This window comes from Olea europaea, unplaced genomic scaffold (genome assembly GCF_002742605.1).
Source record: "Olea europaea var. sylvestris unplaced genomic scaffold, O_europaea_v1 scaffold694, whole genome shotgun sequence".
NCBI lineage: Eukaryota > Viridiplantae > Streptophyta > Magnoliopsida > Lamiales > Oleaceae > Olea > Olea europaea.
Genome location: NW_019265331.1, coordinates 94,016 through 118,699, shown reverse-complemented (window position 1 = coordinate 118,699; position 24,684 = coordinate 94,016). Strand labels below are relative to the sequence as shown.

The 24,684-nt window shown below is 35.6% G+C and overlaps 1 pseudogene; it reads left to right on the top strand.

Moving 5' to 3' along the window:
• Positions 1-1,344: 1,344 nt before the first annotated feature.
• On the top strand, positions 1,345-23,646 carry LOC111390603 (annotated as a pseudogene).
• Positions 23,647-24,684: the final 1,038 nt, after the last annotated feature.

Here is a 24,684-nt window from a genome sequence, read left to right as displayed (position 1 = left end):
CCCCTTCCTAGTTTGGCTAAGTCTTTGTTGCAGGAATTCGACGATGTATTTTTGGAGGATGCACCAAGTGGATTGCTGCCTATTCGAGGCATTGAACATCAAATTGACTTCATACCCGGAGCTGTCATTCCAAATCAACCGGCTTATCGAAGTAATCCCGAGGAGACTAAGGAGCTTCAAAAGCAAGTGGAGGAGTTGATGAGCAAAGGATACGTGAGAGAAAGCATGAGTCCTTGTGCGGTACTGGTTTTGCTTGTACCAAAAAAGGATGGAACATAACGAATGTGCGTGGATTGTAGGGCTATTAACAACATAACGGTAAAGTATCGTCACCCTATACCTAGGTTAGATGACATTCTTGATGAATTACACGGTGCTTGCATATTTTCTAAAATTGATTTAAAAAGTGGGAACCATAAAATTCGTATGCGGGAGGGTGATGAATGGAAAACGGCTTTTAAAACTAAATATGGTTTATATGAATGGTTGGTTATGCCGTTTGGACTCACAAATGCACCTAGCACTTTTATGCATTTAATGAATCATGTTTTACGTGCTTTTATAGGAAAATTTGTTGTGATTTATTTTGACGACATATTAATCTATAGCAAAGACCTAGGAAAGCATTTGGAACATTTAAAATGTGTGCTAATTTTTTTAAGGAAAGAACAACTCTATGCAAATCTTAAGAAACGCACGTTTTGTATGGATAGAGTTATATTTCTTGGATTTGTGGTTAGTGTTAATGGGGTAGAAGTAGACGATGATAAGATAAAAGCTATTAGAGATTGGTCGATACCTAAAAGCATAACGGAAGTTAGGAGTTTTCATGGTTTGGCTAGTTTTTATAGGCGTTTTGTGAAGGATTTTAGCACTATCACCACACCACTTATGGAAGTAGTTAAAAAGAGTATAGGTTTTCATTGGGGTGATGAACAAGAACTTGTATTTAATACTATTAAAGGTAGATTGTGTGAAGCACCAGTTTTGGCATTACCTAACTTTGATAAAACATTCGAGATTGAGTGTGATGCATCAGAAATAGGGATTAGAGCAGTTTTAATGCAGGATCGGAGGCCTATGCATACTTTAGCGAGAAATTGAGTGGAGCTACTTTAAATTATCCTACATATGACAAAGAACTTTATGTACTTGCTCGAGTTTTGGAGACTTGGCAACATTATCTATGGTCGAAGGAGTTCATAATACACACCGATCATGAGTCAGTAAAGCACTTGCGGGGACAAGGTAAATTGAACAAGAGGCATGCACGGTAGATAGAATTCATTGAGACCTTTCCATACGTCATTCGGTATAAGCAAGGTAAGGAAAATGTGGTGACGGATGCGTTATCGCGAAGGTATGTATTGCTAACTACTCTTAATTCTAAGTTACTTAGGTTTGAACATATTAAGGAATTGTATGAAAAAGATGTTGAATTTTCGGATATTTATTTATCATGCATAAAAGGGGCGGTTGATAGGTTCTTTAGGCATGAGAGGTATTTATTTCGAGAAAATAGGTTATGTGTTCCTAATTGTTCTATTCGGGAGTTGTTAGTAAGGGAGGCACATAGTGGTGGATTGATGGGGCACTTTGGGGTTCAAAAAACTTTAGATGTATTGAAGGAGCATTTTTATTGGCCTAAGATGAAAAGTGATGTTGAGGAAATTTGTAGTCGATGCATAGGTTATAAAAAGGCTAAATCTAAGGTTTTACCACAAGGTTGTACACACCTTTACCTACACCTATTGAGCTTTGGATTGATATCTCGATGGACTTTGTTTTGGGTTTACTTAGGATTAAGAGAGGTCGGGATTCTATTTTTGTGGTTGTAGATAGGTTCAGTAAAATGGCACATTTTATACCATGTCACAAAACTGACGATGCCACGAACATTGCTAACTTATTCTTTAAAGAGATTGTGCATTTACATGGGGTTCCTAGAAGCATAGTGTCGGATCGGGAAGTCAAATTTTTGAGTCACTTTTGGAGGTTTTGTGAGGTAAGTTGGGCACTAAGTTACTATTTTCCACAACTTGTCACCCACAAACGGATGGGCAAACCGAGGTAGTGAATAGGACTATTACACAATTGTTACGCACAGTAATCAATAAAAATTTGAAGAGTTGGGAGGAGTGTCTACCATTTGTTGAATCTACATACAATAGAGCTATTCACTCTACTACATCATATTCTCCATTTGAAATTGTATATGGTTTTAATCCACTAACTCCTTTGGATTTAATTCCTTTACTTGTGAATGAACGTGGTAGTTTAAATGGCAAAAAGAAGGCGGAATTGGTTAAATCACTCCATGAAAAGGTAAAAGCGCAAATTGAAAACAAAAGTAAGTTGGTTGCTTCGCAAGCAAACAAAGGTAGGAAGCGCGTGACATTCGAGCCAGGAGATTGGGTCTGGGTACACCTTAGGAAAGAGCGGTTTTCGGAGCAAAGGAAGTCCAAGTTGTAACCGAGGGGCGATGGTCCATTTCAAGTGATTGAAAAGATAAATGACAATGCTTACAAGTTGGACCTTCCAGGTGAGTACAATGTTTCGGCTACTTTTAATGTATTTGATCTCTCTCTCTCTCTTTGATGCAGGTTCAGATTCGAGAACGAATCCTTTTGAACAGGAAGGGAATGATATGATCCAGGAGTCGAGCCCGACGAAGGCGAGTGTGAGACGAGATCCGTTGACAATCGATGGAGGACCAATGATGAGATCAAGGACGAAGCAAGTGGAACAAGAGATGGGATTACTCGTTCAAGAAACCATTGATGAAACCATGTTCGAGACTCAAAATGGAGCAACTTTCATGTTCGGGTCGAAGGCCGAATCAACTTAGATCAATTGTTATCAAGCGACGAAATTGGAGGCTGAAAACAAACCTGTGCGGTCGCACGGCTAAAACACCATACGACGGCGTGGAGGCATACCGAAACTCAAGATGAATTTTTGGTTGAACCATGCGACTGCATGAAAATACACCATGCGGCCGCATGGATAAAAAATTTGGCAAATTTTCCAATGTTGGCAATTTTTCATATTTTGTTAGTTTTTTATTCTTTTCCATATTTTGGGAATTATGATCGACTTTTGCACGATTTTTACCTAGTTTTTAGGTTTAGTATAAATAGGAATTTCCATTCAATTGTTAAAAACCTTTGACATATTTGATATTGAATTAAAGTGAGGCGTATTGTCTTCTCTTCATCGTTCTTCATTGAACAACTTCGAACATATCAAGTGTTAACTTGTGGCGTTCAAACAACCAGATTTAATTCTTGGATTGCGTGATCAAGGGGTCTTTCAAGCGTCGTTCTTGTTGGATTTTTTGGTTCGACTCTCTTTTGGGTTAATCATAAACTCTTGGATTAATTTGACTTTCTTGGGTTCGTCAGTCTCGTTGTGGATTTCGTAGTCAACGTTGCTACGGGGTTCGCATCACGTGCCAACAAAAAAATCAGCATGAAATTTTAGTCACATTGGATTCAAAATGTGCCAATGAACTAAATGCCGATGAAATTTTAGTCAAAATTAATTGGAAACGCGCCAATGAACCAAACTCATGTGAAATTTTAGTCAAATTTGATGGAAAACGTGCCTACGAAAAAATTCCGACGAAATTTTAGTCAAATTTGATTTAGAACACGCCAATGAAAGAAATCCAAGTGAAATTTTAGTCAAATTTGATTGAAATTGCATCAATGAAAATGTGCATCAAATTTTAGTCAAATCTGATTCAAAATGTGCCAGCGAACCAAAGTCATGTGAAATTTTACTCAAATTTGATTGGAAACGTACCAATGAACTAAACTCAGGTGAAATTTTAGTCAAATTTGATTGAAAATTCGCCAATGAACAAAATTCAGATGAAATTTTAGTCAAATTTGATTGAAAATACTCTGACGAACAAAATCATGGTGAAATTTTCGTCAAATTTCATTAGAAACATGCCAGTGAACTAAATTTTGGTGAAGTTTTAATCAAATATGATTGGAACGTGCCAATGGATCAAACACATGTGAAATTTTAATCAAATTTGTATGAATTGCTCCAATGAAAAGCTACATGAAATTTTAGTCAAATTAGATTCAACATGTGCCAATGAACTGAAGTAATGTGAAATTTTAGTCAAATTTGATTGAAAACACTCCAATGAACAAAATTCAAATGAAATTTTAGTCAAATTTGATTTAAAACGAAAGAACGAACAAAATCCTTGTGAAAGTTTAGTCAAATTTGATTAGAAACACGCCAATGAACTAAATTCCGGTGAAATTTTAGTCAAATTTGATTGGAAACGCGCCAATGAACCAAACCCATGTGAAATTTTAATCAAATTTGATTGGAAACGTGCCAATGAAAAACCCGCATGAAATTGTAGTCAAATTTGGATCGAAATTGCCAATAAACCAAAGTCATGTGAAATTTTAGTCAAATTTGATTGAAAACGTGCCTATGAAGCAAACTCAAGTGAAATTTTAGTCAAATTTGATTGAGAACGTGCCATTGAACAAAATCTAGAAGAAATTCTAGTCAAATTTGGTTGAAAACGCACTAGCGGAGAATATTCCTGATGAAATATTAGTCAAATTTGATTAGAAATGCGCCAATGAACCAAATCCCGATAAATTTTAGTCAAATTTTATTCGTTATGTGCCAATGAACCAAAATCATGTGAAATTTTAGTCAAATTTGACTAAAAGGGTGCCAATGAACAAAATCCATATGAAATCTTAGTCGAATTTGATGTGAAACGCACTAACGAACAGAATCCTGATGAAATTTTAGTCAAATTTGATTAGAAAGAAGCCAATGAACTAAATCCCAGTGAAATTTTAGTCAACTTTGATTGAAAATGCGCCAATGAGCCAAACTAATGTGAAATTTTAGTCAAATTTGATGGGAAACGTGCCAACGAACAAAATTCAGACGAAATTTTAGTCAAATATGATTTGATACATGCCAATGAGCGAAATTCAAGTAAAATTTTAGTCAAATTTGATTGGAACTACGCCAATGAAAAGCCGCTTGAAATTTTAGTAAAATTTGATTCGTAATGTGCAAATGAATACAAATCATGTGAAATTTTAGTCAAATTTGGTTGGAAACGCAATAATGAACCAAACTTTGGTTAAATTTTAGTCAAATACGATTGAAAATGTACCTATGAACAAAATTCAGATAACATTTTAGTCAAATTTGATTGATAACACGCCAACGGAAAAAATCGCAGTCAAATTTGATTCGAAATTTGCCAATAAACCAAAGTCACGTGAAATTTTAATCAAATTTGATAGGAAACGCACCAATGAACCAAATTCAGGTGAAATTTAGGTCAAATTTGATTGAAAATGCGCCAATGAACAAAATACAGACGAATTTTTAGTCGAATTTGATTTGAAACGCACTAACAAACAAAATTCTGTTGAAATTTTAGTCAAATTTGATTAGAAACACACCAATGAACTAAATCCCTGTGAAACTTTAGTCAAATTTGATTGAAAACCTGCCAATGATCCAAATCCATATAAAATTTTAGTCAAATTTGATTGGAAACGTGGCAACAAACAAATTCAGATGAAATTTTAGTCAAATTTGATTTGATACACGCTAATGAACGAAACCCAAGTGAAATTTTACTCAAATTTGATTGGAATTGCGCCAACGAAAAACCTGCTTTAAATTTTAGTCAAATTTGATTGAAAAAGCATCAATCATGTTGTTCAACAATGTTACATCTATATTTGCAAAAAAAGGAAAACAAGAAATGTTCTCAATAATAGTGCATATGTAACTACACCCTATAATAAAGAAAGCATGTGACTAAAGTAACTAAATTTTTACCATAAATTCTTTAGATGCCTAAGTTCAGCTATATACTATAATCAAATTGAGTATTACAGAGAAAGTATAAACATAAAAGAACTACGAATCAAGACACTATCAAATATTGAAAGTAAAAAATAATAACAAAAACATAGAAAAATTATTGACAAATTATAATGCATTGTTAAGATACTACGTCATATGGACGTAAATCTTGAAATCAAAAAACTTATCTCTTAAAAAAGGGATTTCACACAAATAATTATAAATTACTCATCATATTACCTTGAAATGGAAATGGAAAAAATTATGAGTACGATTCAAACTTGTACCACGATTAATATGAATTCCAAGCTCGATATTTCAATAATTCATTGTACAACTAAAAAATACCATAAAATTAGGTGTGAGGTCGATTTTAGGGGAAGGAAGAAAAGTATCTAAGGTGAGAGGTCGAGTTTTGGGGAAGGAAGAAAAGTAGCTATAAATTGGAATTTTATTTTTGGCTCGAAGCTGTTACAGATGGGGTGGGTCGGGTTTAATATTACCGCCGGAATCACCAATGGACATTTTCGTTGGTATATGCTTAAGCAATTTTTAATTTTTTATTCCAAATTTACTTACGAAAAAGTCCATCGGTAAATATTTTAAAAATATTTATTTTTTTATTCAAAGTTTACCAATGGAAAACCACCAACAACTGGCATATGTTGTTGTTTTCGTTGGTAAATCTTGCCTTTTTAATTTAAAATAATTAAATTCATATATTGTCGAAAATCCGTTGGTAATCCGTCACTATTAGCAATGGAAATGGACCATCAGTAATTTTCCATCGCTGAAGCCACTATTTCTAGTAGTACTGATGTACAAATTTTTTTTTACAGGCCTCTTACAGATAACACACATTGGTAGGGTGGGTGGTTTATTTTTTGGAATGAAATATTCACATGGGGCCCACCCCCATGTGGGATTTTCATGATGCTTTTGGCAATGGTTTGTCTGTACACTTGGATTTACTCATAAATATTTGACAACTACCATGGAAATCAGTGTGGGATTAGATATAAGAATGCTTAAAAATTACTTTTCCCTCTCTAAATTTCTGTGAACGAACTAGTGAAACAGCTATCACTCAACTCCGTCATAAAAATGTATATTTATGTGGTACCCATTGGTATAACTTATAATCATTTCAAACAATAATGTAGGATGCCTCTTCCTTATTATTATTTATATTTTTAATTCATCAAAGGTTGGGCTTGCTGTAACTATAACTATGTTGGCAGGTTTCTATCACTCTTGAGGTGACCTCAATGAAAGTGTGCAGGGAAATTATGAGCCAACTTATCAAAACTTACGGTGCTTCTCATCTGAGTAAGCGAATGTTGGCCTATGATGGAAGAAAGATTGCTTACTCCACAGTTCCACTGCCCTTTACATCCAAGGATTTTGTTGTCAAGCTTGTTGACAAAGATGAAGCCACGTGAATTCTTATGGATTAAAAGTAGCAAGCATTTATCTGATTTGATGTAATGTTTTGTACTTATATGTGGTGTGGGTAATATTTGGAACTTTTGAGATCTTTTATTTGATTACTTGTTTCTACAATATATCAATGTTTGAGTGTTAAATATGGAATTACGTTCAAGGCATCTGATAAACTGATGTGCAGGAAAGTAAATGTTTCATCGTTGAAACTGTCAATAACTTTTCCGTTGTTTAAACTTCACCCCTTTTGTTGGTTCAAGTCGATCGTTTTTGGTTTAGCTTAAAAAGTTTATTTATAAGCGACTTTCTTGTAAGTATATAAGTAAGTTTCAAAATAAATAAATAATTTTATTTGTCAAGTTGGAAATAATCAATTCACTTTCAATGGCTACGCAATTGTTACTTACAAAATAAGCAACTTTTTCGTTATATAAAATTAATAAAAAGGTAAAAATATTCAAATTTGTTTGGAGACAAGAAGATATTTAAAGTTATATGATGCCATTTCAAACTCTATTTGAGGCACAATAGTAACTCTTCCCCTTGTTATCTCTCATCTCTTTTCTCGTGCAGTTGCGATTTTTTTTCTTTTTCCGTTGATTTTACTACATTAAGTTACTTTCGTTTCTTAAGTTAGTTATACATGCTTTTAATCACCTAATTTAATTGAATAACCTAGATCTTTACACTGTCTGCTTCATAATTCAGGAGGGAGCGTGATTTCAAGGTGTCAATAAAATTTGCTTCTACTGCTGATCTTTTTCATCTTAAGAAATTTATACAGAGAAGATAGTTTGACACCCCCCAAGAAACCATTAAAGCTCTTGATATCGTTCTTAGAGGAAAGCCATTCATCAAGTGCGTATCTCTTATCACCCTGATACAAAAATTCATATTTACTTTTCTGGTTTCAATATCAGTAACTTTCTATCCTTAAATTTCAGTTATGAAATTGTTGGAAGGTCCTTCTTTCCTCCTAAGTTGGGAGGGATAGGGAATCTTGGTGATGGGTTGGTATATTGGAAAGGATTCTATCAAAGTCTACGTCCAACCCAGATGGGCCTTTCTCTAAACGTTGGTAGGCTATGATTTTAGATGTTTTTATGCCCATATTTATGGTTTGTTGCCCTATGGTATTCTCCACTATTCCCTAAGCATGTTTTCTCATTTATGAAGCTAAAATTAATTTATTCTGCCATAGTTCTAAAGCTAACCGTTTCTAGTACATGGGGATCACTACTGTTAAAACTAAGAGAATAGAGGAAAAATTGTGAATAAATTATGTATTCTGTGATGAATAAAACTGTACAAGAGCCCTCCTTTTATAGGTGAAGGAGGCAATCACATAAGGTAAGTAATTAATGCTAATTACAGAAATCATGCTCTAATTATATAATTACACAAACCATAGAGATTGACCAAATCATGGAGATTGGTCAATCAATATAATTATGGAGATATGCTAACATCCCTCCTCAAACTCAAGGTGGTATTGAAGATGCTAACTGGAGTTTGCAAACTAAAGAATGATGGTGACCAGGTGGATGATCCTTTGTGAAGATATCAGCCAGCTGATCAGTTGAAGGAACTAAGAAGAGGTGAAGTGTCCCTTCCTAAAGATGATAACCCATAAAATGACAGTCGATCTCGATGTGTTTTGTGCGTTCATGAAAGACATCATTATGAGCAATCTGGATAGCACTATGATTGCCACAATAAAGTGGAATGCTAAAGGGCTGAGGAACACCCATATCTTGGAGAAGCCAAAGAAGTTCAGAAGTAGTGTCAGCAAGGGCTTGATACTCGGCCTCAGTGCTAGAGCAAGCAACAATGGTCCACTTTTTGCTCTACCAAGAGATAAGGGAGTCACCAAGTAGAAAAAGAAAACTAGTGGTAGATCGATGATAAGTAGGGTCTCCTGCCCAATCAGCATCAAAGTAAACCTTCAACGTCAAGGGTGAGTGAGAGGAAAAGTGAAGCCCATGAAATAATGTTCCCTTTACATAGCATAAGATGCGAAGAACAGTTGCTTGGTGAATGGAACGAGGAGCTGACATAAATTGGCTAACAAGATGCACTACATAGGCAATGTCTGGTCTAGTGACAGTGAGATAAATTAGGCTCCCAACAAGCTGTCGATAATGAGTGGCATCAGGAAGGAGCTCCTCATCAGTAGGACGAAGTTTGATGCTAGGCTCCAGCGGACTATCAGCTATCTTACAATTTGTGAGACCAGCACGGGTGAAAATATCAGAAGCATACTTGGCTTGGGTCAAAGAGTAGCCATTAGTGGTAGGAGACACTTCTAAGCTGAGGAAGTAGGTAAGAGAACCAAGGTCTTACATCTCAAAATGCTGACACAGAAACTGCTTAAGCTCATGTATACCATAATTATCATCATCAGTAATGATCATATCATTAACATAAAATAGTAGAATAGTGATGTCAGTGTCGGTGTCAGTGTGATGAGTAAAAAGAGTAGAATCATAGGGGCTAGAAGCAAACCCAAGCTGTGCAACAGTGGAGCTAAACTTGGCAAACCAAGCACGGGGAGCTTGCTCAAGCCCATATAATGCGCGTCAGAGACGACATACCATACTAGGAGGATGAGGATACCCTGGAGGAGGCTACATATAGACCTGCTCAACCAAATTACCATATAAGAAGGCATTTTTGACACCCATCTAAAATAAAAGCCATCGACGTGCAAAGGCGACGGCCAAAAGAGAATGGATGGAGGTAATACGAGCAACGGGGGTAAATGTCTCCTCGTTGTCGATGCCAAACTCCTGAGTAAAGCCCTTTACTACTAAACGAGCTTTATGTCTTACTTCAAAACCATCGGAGTTCATTTTCCTCTTATACACCCATTCGTTCCCAACTACGGTCTTTCCAGGATGTAGGTCAACCAGATCCCAAGTATGGGTTTTGTGAAAAGCGTCAAGTTCTTCAAACATAGCTTGCTACCAAACAAGGTCAGAACAAGCTTCGCGATAATTGTGAGGCTCATGAAGAAAGTCAAGAGTAGAAAAATAATGGTAATCACTAAGATGGGTAGGAAATGCTCTTACCCTACTAGAACGACGAACATCCAAATCAGAGGACTCCAGAGGGATGGATGCAATGGCATGATCATCAGACGATCCAGTTTCGTGAGAGGTAGGCATGGAGTGATCACCAAATGAGCCGACATGAACTGCATTAGAGGAAAAATCTAGAGAGAGGTCTATGGCAGGGTCAGTGAAAATGGGAGAGTATGAGAGACAATCGGATGAAAGTGAAAAGATACTAGTGAACACTTTGTGTTCCTAGAACTGAAGCACCGATAACCTTTGTGTTCAATCCCATAACCAAGAAAGCAACAGAAACGAGAACAAAGTTCAAGTTCTGTACGTTCATGAGGTGGAAATAAGATAAAGAAAGCACAACCAAACACTTTAAGAAGAGAATAATCGGGTATCTTTCCATAGAGAACCTCATATGAAAACTTATTGGAAAGAGCAGGGGTTGGAACTCGATTAATAGTGTAAATAGCGGTAAGGGCAACTTCTCCCCAAAAGAATTTCGGGAGGGATGCGAGAAAAGTTGAGAGCGAACAGTTTTAAGAATGTGACGATGTTTATGTTCTGCATGGCCATTCTGTTGGGAGGTGTATAGACAGGATCGATGGGATAAAGTACCTACCTCTTAAAGTTCTTCAAGGAAAGAGGCAGAAGTACACTCCATGGCATTATCAGACCGAAAGACTTTAATGGTGCTATCAAACTGAGTTTTTATCAACTGCTTAAAATCACAAAAAACATTAACTAACCCAGTGCGATCATGTAAAAGATAAATCCACGTAGGTCCCCAAATATCAGAATGAACCAAATCAAAAGGTATAGAAGACAAAGAATTACTTTCATTAAAAAGTAAAGCTTTCTATTTCCCAAATTGACAAGACACACAATCAAAATGTTCAAATTTAACATTACTTAAGTAACCACAAGAAGCTAAAGACTGAACATGAGATAAGGATGTATGATCGAGACGAGAATGCCAAACACTAGAAGACACAACAGTACTAAGAGATTGAGGAGAGCAAGAACCAGGCAAATGCAGAGATGTAAGCTCAAAAATGCGACCAACTTTACTCCCGGTCCCAACTAGCTAGCCCGTCTTCGGATCTTGCACATCATACCCTTTGTGAGAAAAGGTTAAGATAAAACCACTTTCAACAAGTTGACCAACAGAAAGGAGATTTAAAGACAAATTAGGCACAACTTATGTGTTAGGTACAGAAAGGGTAAGAGTAGAAACGTGACCAAAATGACTAACAGACATATGTGAACCATCAGCAGTATAAATTAAAGAAATGGAATTTAAAGACTTCCTATGGGTAACTAAAGAGGAATCAGAGATCATATGATTGCAATAGGTAGAATCAAGAAACCAATATGTAGAGTTACCATGGAGACTGATAAAGCAGTAGAAGTATAGGATATGACGTGGGTGACAATTGCCTTAATGTCAGTTGCAGAAAGTGACAACAAAGAAGGTGCAGAAGAGAAATCAAAAGTCGATGAGCTGGTGGAGACAGTAGCAACAGGCTTGGAAGAGGAAGATGCATTAGCCTTAAGAGCTTCCTTAGTCTTCTTACAATAGTGGCATTGGTCGTTGAAACATCATGATTTAGAAGAAGCAACAACTGTAGCAGGAGTGGCCAGAGTAGATGAGCTATATGGAGCAGTAGCCACGACCATATCCGTAGAATGAATCCAATGAGTTTGTTGTTGTGTTTTCTCAGAAATTAGCTTCGTAAGGGCAACCTCAAGTGTAGGAAGAAGAGATTGATGGAACAAAGATGCTCAAGTATTCTCAAATTCATCCTGAATTTACATCATAAAATACATGAATTGACGACGATCACAATATTCAAGGAAAAGCTTAATTGACTTTTCATCAGAAAAATTAGGGTCAGCTTGAGAAAGCTCATCCCAAATGTTACTAACCTGAGCATGAAACTCAGCGATAGACTATCCAGGTTCTTGATGCATTTGAGAAAGCTTAGTCTCCAACTGAAACTCTAGAGTAGCATCACTACCACAATTGTAGCGTTTTGCCAAAAAATCCTAAGCAATTTGGCATTCTGGAACTTAGAGAGTAGACTCTGAATGGAAGGGGCTAATATATTAATAACCAGGAAAGGATTTTACAGTGAGTACTTTCCCATTCATCAAGGGCCTCATCAAACTCTTCTGTGGATTGCTTGTCAGTTTTCGTGGATTTTTGTTTTGTTCTAGTGACAAAACGCCATAATCTCCAACCAATCATAAAAACTGACATTTGTTGGGCCCAAGTATTGTAGTTGGAACCATTCAAATTAATCTCTATAGGACGAGCAACATAATTTGAAGAAACCATAACAGAAAAATGATAATGCTAATCGAGTCAGAGCAAAGGATAACGCTAATGGAATGAGCACGAAAAATCCACGACAGATGTGGCAATGTTGGATCAAAATGATTTTTGCACCAAACAAAAGCTCTAGAGCAATAGAATCGATTTATGGTATTGGAATACCAAAAGAATCGATGAACGAAGGCTAGAAGTGGTAACAGAGCGACGAAATGCATAAAACCAAAAAAAAAAGACACCAACTAGAGGCCAAGAACCAAAGATGGCTCTGATATCATGTTAAAAACTAAGAGAAAAGAGGAAGAATTGTGAATAACTTCTGTATTCTGTGATGAATAAAAACTGTACAAGAGCCCTCCTTTTATAGGTGAAGGAGGCAAGCACATAAGGTAAGTAATTAATGCTAATTATACAAATCATGCTTTAATTATACAATTACACAAATCATGCTCTAATTATACAATTACACAAATCATAGAGATTGACCAAATCATAGAGATTGGTCAATCAATATAATTAGGGAAATATGCTAACAACTACTTGATTCAATTTTCTGAATGCCATTTGTAGACATGTCCACCGGAGCATTTTATGAGCCAATTCTAGTTTCTGATTTTGTTACCAACTACTTGCGTAGGGATCTAACAAGGCCCTTGTCATATCAAGATCGAATTAAGGTATGACTGACTAGGCATTTAGTACAGGATTTTACTTTATTACTAAGAAATCAAAGGCTCCGCACATTGAAGAAAAGGTGATTATGAACTATGATATCTTTAGTTTCAATGTGTCATAACTCATGCGACGGAAAATGTTATTCTTGTCTAATGAGAACTATTTTATGGCAGAAACATTAGGGGTTTACCAGATATAATTGTTGTTTATTAGTTATATCCATTTCCATCCATTTTTTGCTCTCGTCTATCAATTAGAAAGTGATTTATCTGCTTTGATTTTTTTAGGTGAAAAGGACTTTGAAAGGTCTTAGAGTTGAGCTCAATCATACGGAGCGTGTCAAACATTACAAATTATCAGGCATGTCAACTGTACCAGCACAACAGTTGATGTAAGCTCATTCATTTCTTATTTGAGTTTAATTTCTATTAATTTGGTTGCAACAAAGTAGTGTTGGGACAATTCAAAAGGTGTTAACATGTTGCAAATTTTTTTAGTTATATCATATAGAAAAAATATGTTTTATTTCCTTATAATCATTTTCAATTTTCATCATCTCTTTTTCTTCTCTACAGCTTGGCATTTTCAGTTAACATTATTGTTAATTTAACATAATCTAAGCAAAATTGAGAAACCTTGCTAGAAAAATATGGCAGCAATTCACGTTGGCTGCTGGATCTGTTTTCTCATATTTATATATGATATACAATTGCAATCAATGAACCTAATAGATGAAAAATACTAAACTACCCTTTCTTATAAAATAAAAGGTAAATAAATACATATATATACACGTTAACAAGTATAACTATTTTATAGTTATTAACTGATTTGCTTTTTGTAATTGAATCACGTTATAAATCAATATTTGGGATTTGACTCTTTTCTTTCCAACAGAGTAGGTTTTCCTTCGATGATACGGGGGCAAAAATATCTATAGTGCAGTATTTTCGATAAAAGTACAATATAGCACTCAAGTTTCCATAGTTGCTGCAATTCAGGCTAGCACAAAGCCTATATATTTTCCAATGGAGGTTTGTTTTTATTATTATGTCTGCAATTTTCCATGGACCCTACCTCTGGATTTAGCTATAATGGTGTGTTCTTTCTTTACAGGTTTGTAAGATTGTTGATGGGCAAAGGTATTCACGGAAGTTGAACGAGAAACAAGTTACTACACTTTTGAAAGCAACCTGCCAACGTCCGCGACAAACAGAACGAAGCATCATTGAGGCATTGATATTTAAGATCCCAGCATTTCTTCTTTTCTCTTTTATTTCTTTATAGCTATATCTTAATAACTATTTAGACAAAGAAACTATTTGTTTTATAATAATTTGGTTTACATGTAGATGGTTAACTATAACAATTACAATGGTGACATGCTTGTGAATAGAGAGTTTGGGATTCAAGTTAGGCCTGAACTCTAATCCATTGAAGCAAGGGTTTTCCCAGCCCTAACGATAAATTTTGTCAATATTTATTTACTGAATTACTTTAATCATACTTCTTCTGCGACTTGTGACATTATGTTACTTTGGATGTCAATTGAAATATCATGAGACTGGACATGAATCTCGTGTTGAGCCAAGAGTAGGAGTATGGAATATGATTGACAAGGTGACTGTTCTTAGCTGAATGATGTGTCTTTCAAGCTGTTTTAACTGTCAGCATAGAGTTGGATTTGTTTCTATATTCACATAATGAAAGTTCAATAAGTGAATTGAATGAGCACGTTGCCTCTTAAACGTATTATTTCCTTTCCAATACAAATTATTTAAAATTATTAATTCATTAACCTACATTATCTCATGTCTGACTTCACGTTGAGTTATAATTCGTAGATGATGTTGAGTTTTACTTTTTGAATATTATTGCTTTTTTTCTCTATTGTTAAAGTTGTCTTCGATGAAAACATGTGTTCTTGTTTAGAAAATGGTTGATGGTGGCAAAGTGGAATTCTGGACATGTATAAACTTTTCCCAGAGTTTCAATGCTGATTTAGACATGTTCTGCAATGAATTAATTGGCATGTGTAATAGCAAAGGGATGGTATGGCCTTTTAATCTTTGCATTGAGTTGTGCTTTGGAAAGCATTAACCGCACTTCAAATGTTAGTTACAGCACTGGAATCTTGTGCTTGCTTTTAGGAATTCAATCGAAGACCTTTGGTTCCTATTCGATCTGCTCATCCTCGTCAAATAGAGAAGGCTCTCTTTGATTTGCACACTGATTCTTCAACTAGATTAGCGTGCTTGAAACTGATCGGAAAATAACGTTAATTGCTAATAGTCATTTTGCCTAATGGCAGGGGTCTTATGGTTAGCTATAAATCTTTCGGATTTAAAATTTCTAAAGCAATTCATTATCTTGAATTGTGGTATTTTATTTTTTCAGGTCAGATCAAGCGAGTTTGCGAAACAGAGTTGGGAATTGTCTCGCAATGTTGTCAGCCCAGTAATGCATCTAGATAGACTAAACAATATCTTAAGAATGTTGCTCTAAAAGTCAATGTGAAGGTTTGCTAGGATATCATGTGCCCAAATAGTTTACTTTGATCTTCAATTTCCTTCCTACTCTAAATAAATTGCTCCTTGTCTTTTCTCTATATTTTTTTCATGGTTATATTTCAACTAGGTTGATGGCCGAAATACTGTTCTGGAGCTAGCTTCTAATAGAAGAATGCCTTACCTAACTGATTGCCCTACAATCATATTTGGGGCAGATGTAATCCATCCTTGACCAGGGGAGGATTTCAGCCCTTCCATTGCTGCAGTATGTTGAAACTTCTTCTCTCTATTGCTCCTCCCCTCTTTTGAAAAGGAAAGATAAAAGTTGAGATTGTATTATTTACAGGTAGTGGCTTCAGTCGACTGGCCAAAAGTAACAAAGTACAGTGGGTTGGCTTCTGCACAATCTCCTCAGGAAGAGATCATACGAGATCTCTACAAAACAACTGAAGATCCTAATAGAGGTATTGTTCATGGTGGCATGATAAGGTCCTTAAAACTACCTCTTAAGTCTAATATTTTTCCTCTTCCTCTCTTTCCATTCACTTCCATTTTGTAGGGAACTGTTGCTTGTATTCAAAGATTCTATTGGTCAACTACCTTGGAGAATTATCTTCTACCGGTTAATAGACTTAAACCATTCTTTCAACTGTTTCTGTGTTTTACTACACATGCTGTGAAATGCAATGCTGATAATTTTTGAATGACAGTGATGGGGTTGGTGAATGGCAGTTTTACCAAGTTCTTTTGCATGAAATGAATTCAATCCAGAGGGTATGTGATATTTAGGTTTCTTTATCCTTTTTTTTCTTTTAACTTTAAAAGTATTCAGTTTACGTGATGTGTTCCTTACCATATTGTATTTGAATTGGAGCTTTCTTCAGGCTTGTGTTTCAATTGACAAAACTTACCTACCACCTGTTACCTTTGTTGTGGTTCAAAAAATGTACCATTCACATTTCTTTTCTTCCAATCATGGGGATTGAAATACAACAAACAAGAGTGGAAACATTTTGCTAGGTATGAAATTTTTTGGTTCATACACGAAGCAGCATCTGTCACTTGTTTTTCCTGTATTTGATCACATGGTTTACTTCGATGACCAGGTACTGTCATTGATACCAAGAGATGCCACCCCAACGGGTTTGATTTTTACCTCTGTAGCCATGCTGGGACTCGAGTACTTCGATTCATGCTGTTTAGTCAGTTTGCAGGCATTATCTTTGTATATACGTGCATTTGCTTTGTAAGAAATGCATATATAGCTTAGATTATCTTTAATAGGATATGTATTGATGCTTTGCTTTAGATTTCTGATATACGTTTATACATCAAACAGGGAACTAGCCGCCTCACACATTACCATGTATTGTTTGATGAGAACAAATTCAGTGCTGATGCTCTGCAGCTGTTAACCAATAGTTTGTGTTATACGTAAGATTACACTGCCTATCTTTGTAATGAAATTTAATTTTTTAGTTTTACAAATGAAGAGCTTTACTTGGTTCATTACTTACTCGAACTCTCACTCTCACTCTTTCAAGTATGCTAGGTGTACTCGATTGGTCTCTATAGGTTAGTTAAGCCTCTTTTCATTGTATTCATTTTACTTAGTTTTATTACATACGAGATTTGTTAAGATCAAGATTTTAGTTTGCTTATATTTATCTGGGTTACTGTGTAGTTCATCTTGCTTATTATGCCCATTTGGCTGCATTCCTTGATCGATACTATGTTGAAGATGGTGAGCTCTTTGACAGTGGATCTGCTCCTGGAAGAGACATGGCAACAAGGGAGAAGAATTTAGAGGTTCCCTCACTGCCTACTAATAAAAATAAGGACATAATTCTAAAAATGAAGACATCGGTCTCCTATCTTCACCTTGTCAACAACTCATTTTCACGTGAGGTCAAATTTAAAAATAAAGTATAAAGTTTCTTTCTTGCTAACTATGGTGTCGCAGTGCTGGCAGTGTGTGTGGGGTACGGTGTGGGTGGAAGAAGATGGCATTTTTCATTTTTATTATTTTATTCTTTTTTTTTTTCTTTTTTGTTTTTTGTTTTTTTTTTTTTTGTTGTTATTGTTTTTAAGAATTTTCACTTTCACTTTCAATATTGTAACTGATTAATGGAATGATTATTTAATTTTAAAAATATAATGGTTAAATGGATTAGCTATTGGAAAAATAGATGAAATGCATCCATTTGATGAATACTGCCTATTTTTCATATGTTAGAGGCAAAGTAAGTCAAAAAAAAAAATAAAAAAATGTTGGGAATCTTTACTATAACTTACCCAAGAAATAAAACATAATGTTTCTGAAAATAAAATTATCATTAAAGAATGAATTTTCATTTTTTTCATAATTGGTTAGGTATTGAAATAAAACCAAAGTATGTTGTGAGTTGGCCGACTTAAAATTTGAGTCGTGCCAACCTAGATATTCAGGTTTATGGCACATGTGAGTTAGGTTATTCAACTTAATAAAGTTGATCTCCAAAATTTATATGCTATATATTTCAATTTCAATTTTTTCTTTCATTTATCCAACTACATTCACTAACAGTGCAAAAGCCAAAATATTTGCAAACGTGGTGTACAACCGTGAAAGTTTTCCAAATGTTTAATGACATTAAAAACTTTTATACCAGATTTACAATTGTTAAATTTTGATACTCTAAACAAATAAATCTATTTGTTTTCATAATATTATTAACTTTCTTAAGCCCTTGTTTGAAAACCATTTTTATAAAACACTTTTTTTTTAATTCATTTTTAATTACACATTCTCACAATAAAATATTTTGCGCTTAAATTCAAAATTTTTCCCTATTGTTTAACTAAACATTCTCCAAAATCACAATTCAAAAACTCTTTTTTTTTCAGAAATCTCTTTTTAACGGTCGTCAAGAGGGATAAATTAATGCACTGTCAAAATTGATTAGATTGATCTACCATTGAATGTATCATGGGGATTGTCGAATTTTCAAACACAAGGTAAGAACGAAGGACGACCAACCATTAGGAGTACCATGGGAATTGTAGGCTTTAGAGTGCAGAATGAACAAGAGAAATCATTCTAGGATATTAGACATGCGAAAATTGATTAAGAAAATATGACTATGGGAATTTCTTTCCTTGCAAATGACGAAATCCCAGAGGATTTAAATTACTATCAAACAATACATCTCAATTCACGTGGGGGACTAAAGCACACTTCCAGAGTCATCAAGCATCCATTGAAAACTTGAAAAAATAGATCAATTGGCTAAAGTAATTTCTGAATAGCACCTAAAGGAACAACAACTATATAAGAAGAGCTTGAAGATACATGAGAGTTAATCATGATGGAGCCAAATGAATTAGTGGCCTTCATTGATGAAGGAATTAAGATGTAATCATCCAAGTTTATTGACTTTATGATTAAAGTTGATGAGATCGAAGTATTGGTAATTGCATTTAAATTAGGTGATGGAGGCAAGGAATATGATATGAAAAATGGTAACATAAGAGTTTAGAGGAAGCATGAGGCTTGATGTGAAGTCTACTTGTGCAAACTAATCAAGACCTTCAAAGCCATATTCAAAATGGCATGAAGTACTTGTGCAAAAAGTCGGGCTTATTAACAAGAGCTTATTAAAAGGCAACACAACTTTTTTACTCTTTTATTTATTATATGTTTTAAGTAATTGCACGTAGTGATTTAGGATTGCATTTGGTACTTAGGGTAGCTATATTTTTTATATTTATTAATGAAATTAATATTTTCTGTAATTTAACACAATTATTTATTTAGTAATTTATATATTTGTAAAGTAAAGTAATAAATAAATAATATTTCAAATATATAAATTATTGAAAATAAAAAGAGCAGTAAATGATTAAACACTGTTCATTTGGTGTAAGTTTTTGTGTAATGGTCGAAAATGAATTGTAGTTCAATGCAAAATTGTGTAAATTTTGATATGGAGTTAGAGATGGCCTTAAAGGTGCCGCAAAGGCCCCAAGTCTTTGCTAAAAATAAGAATAGGTTCAATTTGTAGCCAAGTCATTTAGATAATTGCATGTCGGGTCCCTCAATTTTGACTTTTTATATCAATTTTGCCCCTCCATAAATTGCATCCCAAAGTCCTCACTTTTGGCACTTGTGCATTTTGGTCCCAACTTCACAATATTGGTCATTTTCTCCTCCTTTTTGCTTTGTTCTATTTCCTTGGGTAATTTTTGCCTGTAAAATCACAAATTACCCACTTGTGAGTGAAAATCCATTCATTTAATGAATAATAAGTTTAGTTTAACTATTAAATAAGTGTGCAAAACACACTTATCAAAGAGCTTTGTTATGGAATGTGGAGTAGTATGGTAACATAACTAATATGGAAAGATTTGATGTGGGTATTAGGAAAGAATATCAATCCTATGTATGGAAAGTTTCAATACGTTTTTCTATATAGTACAATACCAAAGGTGGAGAGAATATTAAAAAAAAAAAAATACTCTTCCCCTTCTTCTCTTCTTACGTGTGCATACCCTAATTATAACATGGTATTAGAGCATCAATTATAGGCTTTGGTATTACCCCATTCCTCTAGACTTTTCCCTTTTTTTTTTCTTTTTCACCGGAGTATAGTTACCCTCGATCAAGGTGGTCTAGGAGTCAGAATTACCTGCACTGTGATCGATTGTAACAGTCGAGTGGTTGTGCAGTGTTCAACAGAATTCCTTTGATGGATGGTTCAATGATGGTTTTGTGGTGGGTGATGGTTTCGTGGTGATTAGACGGGTGTAGAAAGGGGGTTCTCCTACGGCGGTGTCATTTCTGTTGAAGGTAGTGATCGGAGCCCTCAATTTTTGGTCGGCAAAACCTGAGTGTGTCCATTGCAGCTGATGTCATCGACGAAAGTTCTCAGTGGACTCTGATTGGTTTATGACTGTAGGCTGTGTTTTGTTAAATTGACTTGGTTTTTCTCAATTTATTTCAGCTTGCTATTTGGGCTGACTAAATTGGGCTACTACTGTTGGATTCTAGTGATTATGTTGGGCTCGTTTTGTTATTCAATTTATTTGGGCTGGCATATTTATGTTGGTTTTAACTTAAATTTGTGGGTTAAATTGGGCTATAGCAATTATTGTTGTTTTGGGCTTATATGATTATTGTGCATTTCGATTTAATCTTGGGCTACGGTGTGCTTAGTTAATTGTTGAGTTGAATTCATTTAATTGAATAGTGAAATTTTGTGGGCTTATCATTGGGTTGCATTAGTTGGGCTACCTTGTTGGCTGATTGTGATTTGGGTCGGCTATTGGACTGTTATAATATCATATATTTGACTATTTAATGTGCTAGGCTGATTCTTGAGCTGATTTGTATTGAGGTTGCTAAAATATTAACTTTGGGTTTTGCTTATAATGTTGAAACTGTCTGCTTTGTGTTGGTTCATTGGATCTGTTGTAGGTTGTTTGGAGTTTTCGACAAGCTACGTCGACACCAACACCTTTGTGAAGTTGCCGGTGTTCCATCTTTGGGAAACTATAGTCGATGTGATTGTGATTTTCAAGAGGACTCTAAGTTACCTCGGGATGAGTATGCTCAATACTTGGTATACAAGAAGGCCACTGCATCTACTTGCACTGCTACTCTAGCTCAGTTACGTAATAACTCTCACTATCTCTTGTCTTCTACAGCCAACCCTTGGATCATAAATTCCGGTGCAAATGAGCACATGACATGTGAGTCCTCTCGCCTTTCTAATTATAAACATGTAGGTTCTCCCATAAGTGTCACTATTGTTAATGGGTCTTTAGCCAGCGTTCATGGTACTACTATGACTCATCTTACTCTTCATATCGACTTATGTTCTGTGTTACAAATTCCTTGTTTCCCTTTTAGTTTATTGTCCATTAGTAAGATTACCAAATCTCTTCATTATTCTGTAAACTTTTACCCACCACTCTGTATTTTCAGGATCTTCATACTCGGAGGATGATTGGTATAGAATATAACTTCGGCAAACTCTACTACTTAGATTTTTCACTGACACCTTCCTGTGTTCTCCAGACTTCCCTTACTCCATATGAGTGGCATTATCGCTTAGGTCATCCTTCTCTACCAATCCTAAAGCATCAATTATCTGGTATTTCCTTAGTTCCCTGTTTACCTTTTCTGTGTGAAGCTTGTCAATATAGCAAGCACAATCGTGTCTCTTTTTCGTCTCATGGTGACAAGCGTGCATCTGGTCCTTTTGAGCTTGTTCATTCTGATATATGGGGTCTAGTACACATATTCGCCAATAAATTCCATTATTTTGTAACTTTTGTGGATGATTATTCTTGTATGACTTGGTTAAATGTTAATGAAAAATCGTTTTGAGTTATTTGATATTCTTCAATTGTTTTGTAAGGAAATCAAAACTCAATTTTCTTGCAAAATAAAACTCTTCGCTTTGACAATGCAAAAGAATACCGGTCTTATATGTGTTCCAACTATCTAGTTTGTAAGCGCATTATTCATCAAACCTCTTGTGCTTACACTCCACAACAAAATGGAGTAGCTGAACGCAAGAATCGTCATCTTCTCAATGTTATATGAGCTCTTTTGTTTCATTTGCATGTCCCCAGTCAGTTTTGGAATGATGTTGTTCTTACAGCATTTCATCTAGTTAACCATATGCCATCCTCTATTTTTTCTTACAGCATTTCATCTAGTTAACCATATGCCATCCTCTGTTTTAGGGTAACTTTCCCATCACTCTCTTTTATTCCCAGATTCTCCACCATTTTATCTTACTCCTCATGTTTTTAGATGTATTTATTTTGTTCATATTCATGGTCTTAATAATGGAAAATTGGCTGCTCGTTCAACCAAGTGTGTCTTTTTTAGATATTCACGCACGTAAAAAGGCTATTGATATTACAGTCCAGATCTTCAGCATTACCTTGTGAGTACTGACGTCACTTTCTTCGAGTCCCAACCATTTTTTTTCTAAATACTTTCCTTCTGAGTCCTTTGCATCCAACATTCCTTTATCTACACCTATTCCTTTGTTGATCCACATGTTTCTCCTGTTTAGCCTTCCGTAGAGCATGTTGGGTCACTTGTCGAGACTCTGAAGTCACCTATCGAAATTTGGAGTTACCCGTCGAGACTCTGGAGTCACCAATTGGGTCATCTATCGAGCGGATTAAGCCATCTGTTGAGTTGCCTAAGCCTCTTACTTCCACCTTATCATCTCCAACATTATCCCAGCCTAATGAGACAACTGCTACTCAGCCGCCTCTCCTACGAGTATACTTTCGTCATACATGTCCGCCTGAACAAACACCTCACTGGTCCCCTCTTTGTCTTCTGATCCTGCTTCAGCCATTGATATACCTATTGCCCTTCAAAAAGGTACTCGTTCTTGTGTTACTTGTCACCTTTTTAGCCATTATGTGTCTTATGATTCTTTGATGACTTCATTTTCTTCCTTCGTGTTTAATCTTTCTAGTGTTTCTATCCCCAAGACAGTAAAAGATGCATTATCTAACACTAGACAAATAAATAGTTAGATGCAATTGAATATAAACTATCAAGTATAATCCAAATGGTGCAGAGGATCGAAAGAAGGCCCAGTTAGTGGCCAAAGGATATACTCAAACCTATGGCATTGATTATGACAAGGCATTTTCACCTATTGCCAAGATTGTATTTATTCGTGTTTTGATTTTTCTTGCTACTAATCTTGACTGGCCTTTATTTTAGCTCGATTAAGGAATGCTTTTTTTCATGGTGACCTTACCGAAGAGGTCTACATGGAACAATCATCTGGGTTTGCTACTTATGAGAGTATTTGGGGGTATGTTTGCAAACTGAAGAAGGCTTTGTATGGTCTCAAGCAATCCCCTCATGCATGGTTTGGCAAATTCTCCAAAGTGGTGTTAAGAGTTTAGCATTTGACGATGTGAGACCGATCATTCCGTATTCCATCTACGTTCCAAAGCTGGGTATGTTATCTTGGTTGCATATATTGATGATATTGTAATCACAAGAGATGACAGAGAGGGGATCGAGAGACTTAAACAATTCTTGCAACAGAGATTTCACACTAAAGACCTAGGGAAGCTCTGATATTTTCTAGGCATTGAGGTGGATAGATCTCAGGCTGGGGTTAACCCGTCTTAGAGAAAATATGATCTTGACTTGTTGGATGAGACTAGATTATCTGGTTCTCGACCAGTTGATACACTGGTGGATCCTAATCATAAACTTGTAAAGGATGGTGGAGCAGTGTTTGATGATCCTAGAAAATATAGGAGATTGGTTGGGAAGTTGAATTATTTGACCATCACTAGGCCTGATATCTCATATGCAGTGAGTGTAGTGAGTCAGTTCATGGAGACACCTTCGATCCCACACTGGGAAGCCGTTCTTCGCATTGTTCAATACTTGAAGAAGTCACCTGGCCTTGGTATAATGTACAGGAAAAATAGTCATCTCAAGATGGAGGGGTTCATGGATGCGGATTGTGCAGGATCTCCCTCTGATAGGAGATTAGCTACAGGATATTTTACATTCTTAGGAGGTAATTTGGTTACTTGGAGGAGCAAGAAAAAGACTCTAGTAGCTCGATCTAGTGCTAAAGTCGAGTATAGGGCCATGGCGCACCCCACCAGTAAGTTATCTTGGTTGTAGTATTTTCTAGAAGAGATTGACTTTCCTTTCCTACTCATATTGCTCTATTTTGTGATAATCAACCAGCTTTACACATTGCATCCAACCCAGTATTCCATGAACGCACGA